Source organism: Budorcas taxicolor, chromosome 4, assembly GCF_023091745.1.
Source record: "Budorcas taxicolor isolate Tak-1 chromosome 4, Takin1.1, whole genome shotgun sequence".
Taxonomy (NCBI): Eukaryota; Metazoa; Chordata; class Mammalia; order Artiodactyla; family Bovidae; genus Budorcas; species Budorcas taxicolor.
The window spans coordinates 38,825,238-38,835,834 of NC_068913.1; the positions used below are offsets into that span (position 1 = coordinate 38,825,238).

General features: G+C 37.2%; 1 non-coding gene across 1 annotated transcript; it reads left to right on the forward strand.

Annotated features, from left to right (window-relative positions):
- The first annotated feature begins 2,818 nt into the window (after window positions 1-2,818).
- TRNAC-GCA (transfer RNA cysteine (anticodon GCA)) lies at window positions 2,819-2,890 on the forward strand. The gene has a single exon. It is a non-coding gene; the product is annotated as a tRNA-Cys (tRNA).
- Window positions 2,891-10,597: the final 7,707 nt, after the last annotated feature.

Sequence of the window (10,597 nt, forward strand, 5' to 3'; positions counted from 1 at the left end):
CAACTCTTTGTGGCCCCCTGGACTGCAGCATTCCAGGCTTTCCTGTCCCCCACCATTTCCTGGAGTTTGCCCAGGTCCATGTCCATTGGGTCAGTGATGCCATCAATCCATCTCATCCTCTGTTGCCCTCTTCTCCTTCTGCCTTCAATCTTTCCCAGCATCAAGGTCTTTTTCAGTGAATCAGCTGTTCACAATAGGTGGCCAGCGTACTGGAGCTTCAGCTTCAGTCTCAGTCCCTCCGGTGAATATTCAGGGTTGATTTCATTTAGGAATGACTGGTTTGATCCCCTTGCTGTCCAAGGGGCTCTCAAAAGTCTTTTTCAGCACCACAATTCGAAAGCATCAATTCTTTGGCACTCTGTCTTCTTTATGGTCCAACTCTCACAACTGTACGTGACTACTATAAACATTATAGCCTTGACTATACTGACCTTTGTTGACAAAATGATGTCTTTGCGTTTTAGCACATGGTCTATGTTAATGCTTTCCTGCCAAGAAGCAATGGCACCCCACTCCAGTACTCTTGCCTGGAAAATCCCATGGACGGAGGAGCCTGGAAGGCTGCAGTCCATGGGGTCGCTGAGGGTCGGACATGACTGAGTGACTTCACTTTCACTTTTCACTTGCATGCATTGGAGAAGGAAATGGCAACCCACTCCAGTGTTCTTGCCTGGAGAATCCCAGGGATGGGGGAGCCTGGTGGGCTGCCGTCTACGGCGTCACACAGAGTTGGACTTGACTGAAGTGACTTAGCAGCAGCAGCCAAGAAGCAATTATTTTCTAATTTCATGGTGGCAGTCACCATCCGCAGTGATTTTAGAGCCCAAGAAGAGGAAATCTGTCACTGCTTCCAACTTTTCCCCATGAAGTGATGGGACAAGATGCCATGATTTTACTGGGTTTTTTTTGTTTGTTTTTTGTTTTTTAATATTGAGTTTTAAGCCAGCTTTTTCACTCTTCTCCTTCACCCTTATGAAGAGGTTCTCTAGTTCCTCTTCACTTTCTGCCATTAGAGTGATATCATCTGTACATCCGATAAGTTAAAAAGCTGATTTTCCTTTAATATATAAATTCAGAGATTATTTTGTGTGTGTTGTGCTTTTTAAAAGACACAATCGTTACAAAATACTTAACAAATACCAGAGAATGATAAGTATTCAATGATACAATGATAAATGTTATAATTGTTAGATGGTTTGTGCCTCTTTCAAATGGGAAAATTGGTAGAAAAGCAGATATGCTCTATTTCATTCCTCCAGTAATCCTGGCAATTCTGAAATGCGCTTGTCACAAGGGCATGGCTTCCTTGGTAAGCATGGATGTCTATCACATACTGAGGGAACATTGAAGCGATAATGTTACCTGGTCCAAACTCATTCCCACCACAGGACAGTCCAGTGAATTGGGAGTTGCTTTGTCAGGCCAAGGAATAATGAATTTATTCCAAAAGTCAGCAGACCCAGAAAAATGCAGACAAATGTCCTAGAGAACCATCTTACCTGATTTAGAATTCAGGCTTCTTTTACACTAAAAGCTGAGGGACTGGACTGTGGTTGGTTGTTGCAAATTTATTGTTGTCAGAATTCTTTGTTCTTGCATCTGCCCACATAGGTTAAGTCATGATGTTTCAGTAAACCTCCAATAAGACAAATGTGATTCTTCATTCTGCAACATTTTAACTCTATTTGTATTAAAGAGTGTTATATCTATAAAGGTCAGAGTTCTGAGAATGGGTTGTCCTATCTATTTCAGATTATAGGCAACATTCTTTCACAGAAAGTACAGAGCCAGCATGACTAAGCACAGGCAGCACAGCACAGAGGCTAAAGTAAAAGAAACAGATCCAACCTGGGAGTTAGATTTATTCTTCACTATTACACTAACAGTGGTTGAGAACCGCAGTTCTAGATACATGGTATCTTGAAGTCAAGAACACTGTTTTAATTATTTTGAATCTTCATAAGTGTGGATAATTTTTTATGTAAAACAGATGGCTCAAAATTTTTTGTGGACCTAAACCGAAGTTTAAATAAAATTGTTCACCTCAAACTTGCAAATTTTCCATTTTGAATATCTGCTAGAAGTGTACTTTATGACTATTAATTTTCCAGTCTTTTGTCTCAGTTAATTGATTACCCTGTGATTAAACTGTCATCTGTATTTAATCATAATTTTTTTATGTGAAACAAACTGTTAGGTTAGTATTTACATAATTTTATGGGTTCATGAGTTGGTATTTCCATAATATCTATTACTGTAATTTATATTTACCTTTTAATATATTGAAAAAAAATATTGGTGACTTAGGCTTACTATGCAGTGACCAAATGATATATATTGGACTACATTATATAATATATGTGTTTCATTAAAATACATATGATTTCAGTATTTTGTGGGCCAGAACATGAATTATATTTTCAATATCACCTCATAAATTTATAAACAAGAGCATAATATATACCCAGATGCTCTCTTTTTCAGAATGTAGAAATTCACTAGCAATACACTTATTTTAGTATATATATATTTAAAATTTTGACAATGCAGTGATCCTCAAAGTACATTGAGGATAATTAATTAATAATGTGCATATTCTGTAGTTTAACAAAATTAAGGCCCTTTTAGAACACATTTTTGGGAAAATACATATATGATTATGGATAAAACTCATTCTCTAAAATGAATTCTACATATTCATGATCAAAATTTGAAATATTCAGATTCAATATTAATAAAAGAATAGCATCTCTGCCAAGGAACTATAATGTAGCTCAACCAAGTATTTTTTATATTTATATTTAATTTTCCTATTTCTTCCCTGGTAGCTCAGTTGGTAAAGAATCTGCCTGCAATGCAGGAGACCCAGGTTCGATTCCTGGGTTGGGAAGATCCCCTGGAGAAGGAAATGGCAACCCACTCCAGTATGCTTGCCTGGAGAATCCCATGGACAGAGGAGCCTGGCGGGCTACAGTCCATGGGGTTGCAAGGGTCAGGCACGACTTAGCGACTAAACCAACCAACCACCCAGCCATTGATATAATACATGCATGCATGTGTATTAGTTGCTCAGTCATGTCTGACTCTTTGCGACCCCATTGACTGTAGCTCTCTGGGCTTCTCTGTGCATGGAATTCTCCAACCAAGAATGCTGGAGTGGGTTGACATTCCCTTTTCTGGGGCATCTTCCTGACCCACAGATCAAACCCAGGTCTCCCACGTTGTAGGCAGATTCTTTACTGTCTGAGCCACCATGGTATGTTTATATTTAAAGCATATGTATGTTCATATATGTATATATTTCTTTAACTCTTTCTGAAAGCAAAGAATAGTGAAATAAGTATTAATATTTTAAGAAAAAAATTTCTTTCAAATGTTGAAAAATTGATGCCAGATTGCCTATTAGAAATATTACCAACTTAAAATATATTGAGCAATATATTAAAGTACCTATTTCTTCATGTTCTCTTCCAATAATAATAGTATAGATTTTTTAAATCATTGCTGATAGTTCCCTGGTATTCTAGTGGTAAGGATTTTGGGCTTTCACTGCCATGGCCTAGGTTCAAATCTAGGGAACTGAGATCCTGCAAGCAGAGTGGTGTAGCAAATAAATAAAAAAATAAGTAAAAACAAACAAACCAAAAACCACATTGCTGATTTGGTAGATAGAGGACACCTTCAATAGTTCATTAGTTAACAATGACTTCATTACTAGTGCATATTATTGTCTTTTATCTATTTATGGTTATTTTTCTCTTTCTCTTTTGTGACTTCTCTCTTTGACTGTATATTAAATGATATACATCTAAAGGCCCAACATCCTGTCCACCTTTAGAGTAAACCAAGGACACAAGCCCTGGAACACAGTGTTCAACCTAGTGCAGCAGTAATTGCCTTACACAGTAGTAGGTAAACCTAAGAGTGTTGACGTGTCTCCTGCACCAGGATAATAATATAATTCTGGCAATGCACTTGAAACTCACAGTCATTCTGGCAGGTTGCCACACCTGTAGCATTATATACAGGCATGCCTTCAGTCATGCCTGTGCAAGGAACTCAGGAGGCATTAGGGAGTTTCTTTCACCCTTTGAGAATTTTTATCCTAGTTCTGTTATGAATCAAAGTGAAGAAAATTCCAACTCAGTTGTCATTCTTGTCCATATTCAAACTTGAATCAGTTCTTTGTAGGCTGGCCTACCCATCACTTTGCAGGAACAAAACTTATTTTCTATGAGAAATTATCTCCCTGATATATTCTACTTAGCTTAGGTGAGCTGATCCCATATAAAATGAATTGTGTGACCAAAGCTGATCAATCACAGAACTTATCTCTGACTTCCTGATTGGTCCAGAATGAGGACATGTCCCAGTAAGAGCAAATTTGAGTTTATCTTAAATTCTGCTGCAGGGAAGCCTTTCTTGTTTGCAGTAGCTGAAAAAGTAGGATGTAACCCTGAAGATGCTCAGGGTCTCCTTGCCATCAGAGGAAGAAGGGCTTATGTGAAGCTGAAGCCAACAGGTAGAACAAAACTCAGTTGGGGAATGTTCAGATGCCGTAGCTTAAACAGTTGAATCTAGCTTTACATACGTTTTCTAGCTAAATGAACAGATATACACTGTTTTCTTTTCAAGCCAATTGTTTTGGGCTTTTAATATCAATACTGAAAGATTCTTGACTGATACAAATTCATGTTATTTGTCCCTTTTTCTCTTAGAGTATACTTTCTTATTGATTGGTGGAAATCTCTCTACTTTTAATCATGTTTATGGTGCTTTTTGACAGAATTTTGATGATCTTACTTTCTTACATTTTTACTCAGTTAAGTTTAACCTTTACTTTCTTCCTGGCATGACTGCATGTTTATAAAATCATAATACACCTACTTATTTCACCTATTTTTTTAAATTTTAATTCTCACCTGCAATATACATTGAATTCCCATATTTTTGTTGGTCTATCTTTGTTTCATTGTTTTCCTTATCTTTTAAAATAGTACCATACTCGTTTTGATCGCATTATCTTTCAACACGTCTTAAACATTTTGTCCCTCAATAATTTTTCATACTGTTCTTATGGTGTCTGAATAAAATTTAAGAATCGTTTTACCATGGTCCTTATATTAACATTTGTATTTTGATTTTAAATGTATAAAATATACAAATTAATTGAGAGTAATTTCCATTTTTATAACATTAAACTTTTCTACTTAAGAGTATAGCATTTCTCAGGTGTTATTTAAATTTATTCAGTTATATTTTGTAGTATTTCCCAAAGAGACATATTTTCTTTTAAGTTTTCCCCAAGGAACTTTATAGTGTTTAATCTTATAAATTAATTTTTTCCTTTAAATATATTACTATGTATTGTGAATATATTAGAAAACTATGGGTTCTGGCATATCTTTTTATAAGGTATATTAATAATCTCATATTAGTCTTAATAGTTAACTAAATTGTTTGGGATAAATTGATAGTGAGTTGTACATGTGTAAGCCTTAATGATTGCCTCAACTTTCAGTATCAGTTCAGTTCAGTTCAGTTCAGTTTCTCAGTCGTGTCCGACTCTTTGCGACCCCATGAATCACAGCACGCCAGGCTTCCCTGTCCATCACCAACTCCTGGAGTTCACTCAGACTCACGTCCATCAAGTCAGTGATGCCATCCAGCCATCTCATCCTCTGTCATCCCCTTCTCCTCCTGCCCCAATCCCTCCAAACATCAGAGTCTTTTCCAATGAGTCAACTCTTCGCATGAGATGGCCAAAGTACTGGAGTTTCAGCTTCAGCATCATTCCTTCCAAAGAAATCCCAGGGTTGATCTCCTTCAGAATGGACTGATTGGATCTCCTTGCAGTCCAAGGGACTCTCAAGAGTCTTCTCCAACATCACAGTTCTAAAGCATCAATTCTTCGGTGCTCAGCTTTCTTCACAGTCCAACTCTCACATCCATACATGACCACTGGAAAAACCATAGCCTTGACTAGATGGACCTTAGTCAGCAAAGTAATGTCTCTGCTTTTGAATATGCTATCTAGGTTGGTCATAACTTTTCTTCCAAACAGAAAGCGTCTTTTAATTTCATGGCTGCAATCACCATCTGCACTGATTTTGGAGCCCCCAAAAATAAAGTCTGACACTGTTTCCACTGTTTCCCCATCTATTTTCCATGAAGTGATGGGACCGGATGCCATGATCTTCGTTTTCTGAATGTTGAGCTTTAAGCCAACTTTTTCACTCTTATCTTTCGCTTTCATCAAGAGGCTTTTTAGTTCCTCTTCACTTTCTGCCATAAGGGTGGTGTCATCTGCATATCTGAGGTTATTGGTATTTTTCCCAGCAATCTTGATTCCAGCTTGTGTTTCTTCCAGTCCAGTGTTTCTCATGATGAACTCTGCATATAAGTTAAATAAGCAGGGTGACAATATACAGCCTTGATGTACTCCTTTGCCTATTTGGAACCAGTCTGTTGTTCCATGTCCAGTTCTAACTGTTGCTTCCTGGCCTGAATACAGATTTCTCAAGAGGCAGATTAGGTGGTCTGGTATTCCCATCTCTTTCAGAATTTTCCACAGTTTATTGTGATCCACACAGTCAAGGGCTTTGGAATAGTCAATAAAGCAGAAATAGATGTTTTTCTGAAACTCTCTTGCTTTTTCCATGATCCAGCGGATGTTGGCAATTGATCTCTGGTTCCTCTGCCTTTTCTAAAACCAGCTTGAACATCAGGGAGTTCACGGTTCACCTATTGCTGAAGCCTAGCTTGGAGAATTTTGACCATTACTTTACTAGCGTGTGAGATGAGTGCAATTTGCGGTAGTTTGAGCATTCTTTGGCATTGCCTTTCTTTGGGATTGGAATTAAAACTGACCTTTTCCAGTCCTGTGGCCACTATAGATAACTTTTTTCCCTTAGTGAATTGGCTAATATTTCTGATAAGATGTTATGTATTGCTGGTAATTAATATACTTGTTTTACTTCTGAAATTAATGGAAGTACTTCAAGACTCTCTGATATGTTGTGATGACTATAGGTGTATATGTACACATATGATTTATGTATTGTTAAAAGTTAAATCGATGCATATTATAATTTTTAAAAGTTTATATGAACAAACATTAATTCCAGTCAGGCAATGCCAACGAGAAAGTGGTTAGGAATATTCCAGTGACAAGAGCTAGGAGCAAGGTGTTTATAGGAAAGACATGAAAGCAAAGCAAAGAAATTAGTTCATTGGCTGCAGCTTAAGCAATTGGATTATTTGGGAAGGCCTAATTCGGTGTTTGCTCTTCCTAACCTTGAGGCATTTGCAGGAACTGACTTTGGCTTAGGTTTCAGTTTGCTTGCGTGGGCTACCAAGATATTAGAGAAACTTCAGTCTAATGGCCTGCTTGTTTGATTACTTTAACAATATATGCATCCATTTTAAATTCACATCATATGCAGCATGGTTGGATTGACAGGAAAAGTTCTACTTAAGTCAGAGCAGCAAACATGATTTTCTACAGGGGACAGATATCTTACCAAAAGTTATGTGGATACTTATGTAAACTGGATCACACCCTGTTTACCTAAAGAAGCCACAGCTACTTAGTATTGAAATTGTCAGATATTCTGGCTAAATCAGGAATCCCACTTTTTGTGTATAAAAGTTGGCAAATGTTTAAGAATAGGCAAGATTATGTTGTGGTAATGAACAACTGGAAATTCTAATGACTTAAAACCACAAAGTTTATTTCCTGTCCATTCAACATGGCACCACAGGTTCATTGCAGCTATGCTACATGTCTGCTACAGTTCCTATTCACTTGAGGCTGATGGAGTTGCAGCAGAGATCAAGAATATGGCAAAGCATCTAGTAGTCCTAAAAGCCAAAATTAGTAATGTTTCACATACTATCGTACCGTCACGCAACCAAGACTAATATCTCTGAAGTCAGGAAGTATAATTCTTCCCACAATGGGTCAGAGAATAGCACCTAATTCAGTCCATAGTAAGTACTTCATAAAGTATGTACAAACAAAACTTGTCAGCAAATGACATTTGACTTTGTGGCCATCTTGTAAACTTTATTTCACACTCCTCAGTTTTAAATTCTGGTTCTAAATCTGTGTGACTGATTGTCTTCAATTCCCTGATCCCCAAAATACAGTTGATTCAGTGAATTAGAGCTATAAGCCTTCCAATATTCACTGAAAAACTGGAGAAGCAGAACTCCACAATAGCTCTTGGTGGTCTTGTGTAAGAATCATTGAACCATAAATCTTGAGTAATCATTTAACAAAAACTAGAATTAAAATTCTTTTCTGAATGTCAAGACAAACACACAATCTCATGTTTTATCCTACAAATTCTTAAACTTGCCTAAAAATCTAAACAGTTCGTCTTCTAAGGTATATTTATATCTAGCTATTATATAAGCTAGCTACATAAACTTAAAAATCCATTTCTTTAATCAAACAATAACCTGCAAAAATAACAAACACATTTCAAAACAATTCCATTAATTTCATCACTAGTCAGTGTCTCTTATTAAATGTTCAATAAAGTATTCCACTTTGTCTGAAAATGTTTCTTGAATTAATATAGTTTTTCCAAAAAATTATTTAAACCACTATGATGGACAAAGAAATCCTCTATCTATATGAAAGTGAAAGTTTCTCAGTCGTGTCTGACTCTTTGTGATGCCATGGACTATAGAGTCCATGGGATTCTTCAGGCCAGAATACTGGAGTGTGTAGCCTCTCCCTTCTCCAGCAGGTCTTCCCAATCCAGGAATTGAACCAGGGTCTCCTGCATTGCAGGTGGATTCTTTACCAGTTGAGCTCTGAGGGAAGCCCACTCTATCCATCTATCCCTTTTCAAAGAAAGACTTCTCAGAGCTGCAGGAGTGCGGTCAGTGGACTGCATTCAGCGGCAAGCTTCTTCAGGGTTCCTTCAACTGCAATGGACCACTTGCCCAAGGTTATGTCTCTTCCACAGCTATCTATCTCCAATGACTGATTGATCTGGGAATATGTCAATCAGCCTGGATGCAGAAGATAGAAAAAACTCACATCTTGGCCCAACTGAGTACAACTCTAGTGTGTTAGTTCCAGAGTTCCCTCTGGAATTAGCTAAGACACATTACTGGATGCACAGGCTCTGCTTTTGTCAAATTCAACTGGTGTCCCTCCCTTCTTCCTTTTCAAAGCTCTAAATACAGAAAGAATTCCCTAGTAAGCCTCCTATAGGCTAAAATCTGCTTCGGAGTTTGCCATCAAGACAACCCAACCAAAGATTGTCTTTGAATATCCTTTCATTGCTTGTTGTTATAGGACAGAAAATAGGAGAAAAAGTCAGAAATTTTAAATATCTGGAATGTAATATTCACAGAATAAAAATTCTAATGAAATTTTAAATTAAAGTACAATCTTTCCAGAGAATGAAAGAAAAACAATCTTAGAGTACTATGATAGTATTAGTAAATATTTTAATCATATATGTCTATTATATTAACTTTATTTTTATATATTTTATTTTTAAATATTACTTACAATGCAATTATTATTTTGTGATTAAGTCTGGCATTAATGAATAATTCCTATATTGTTCCACGAGCAAATATTCTCTGTAATATTGGCCACATCTCCCTAATATATGCCACTGATCATTAGAATAGTCAAGTGATTGCATTTGAGGAGGGGAATGAGCAGGCTGAATTAGAATGCAGACAGGGTAGGGTCATTTTGTTCTAAAATTGTCATAAATCTGTCAATTTAAAAAAAAAATCATTGCATTAAATATTTGGATAAAAACAGGAAAAAAAAAAAAAACAAACCAGACAATGGAAATAATGGGGTTGGGGTGGGGGGGAAGTTTTCTGTTTCCTGAGCCTTTTTTAATGTCATAGGCATTCCGTTGTTATCTAGCTCATCTAGTTCTCCCTCTGTGCATGCATGCTATGCATGCTAAGTCTCATCAGTCATGTCTGACTCTGTGCAACCTCATGGCCTATAGCCCTCCAGGTTCTCTGTCCAAGGGATTCTTCAGGCAAGAATACTGGAGTGGACTGGCATGCCCTTTTCCAGGGCATCTTCCAGACCTGGGAATCAACTCACATCTGCCTGCATCTCCTGCACTGCAGGCAGATTCTTTACCCACTGAGCCAATGGGAAGCATTTCAGTCATTTGTTCGACTTGTGTCTTATTTAGCAAAATAAAACTCAGTTTTGGACCCAAGCAGTCCGTCTCCAGAGAGTTTAGCCTGGATCACAGCATAGTGTACTTAAGGCTATCTGTAACTCAAATGAATGGTACAGAGAACAATTGCTACAGAAATTCAGGTGTGAGATGGATTGGGGGCAGTGGCAAGAGGGATTAAGGATTTGACCTCTGTCTCACAGTACTGATATGAATTTGAAATGAGAAGGGATGTTGAGGGGTTTCCAAAACTGCATGTAAGTGAATGTGTGTGTCTACAGACATCAGAAGAGTGAATAAAGCCATGGAGATGAAATAATACAAGGCAAACATTTTCCCTTAAGTTATTGATTTATTTTAATATGCATCATTAATTTATTAAAAACATAGAATTCTCCCTGGAAAATGCATGGACA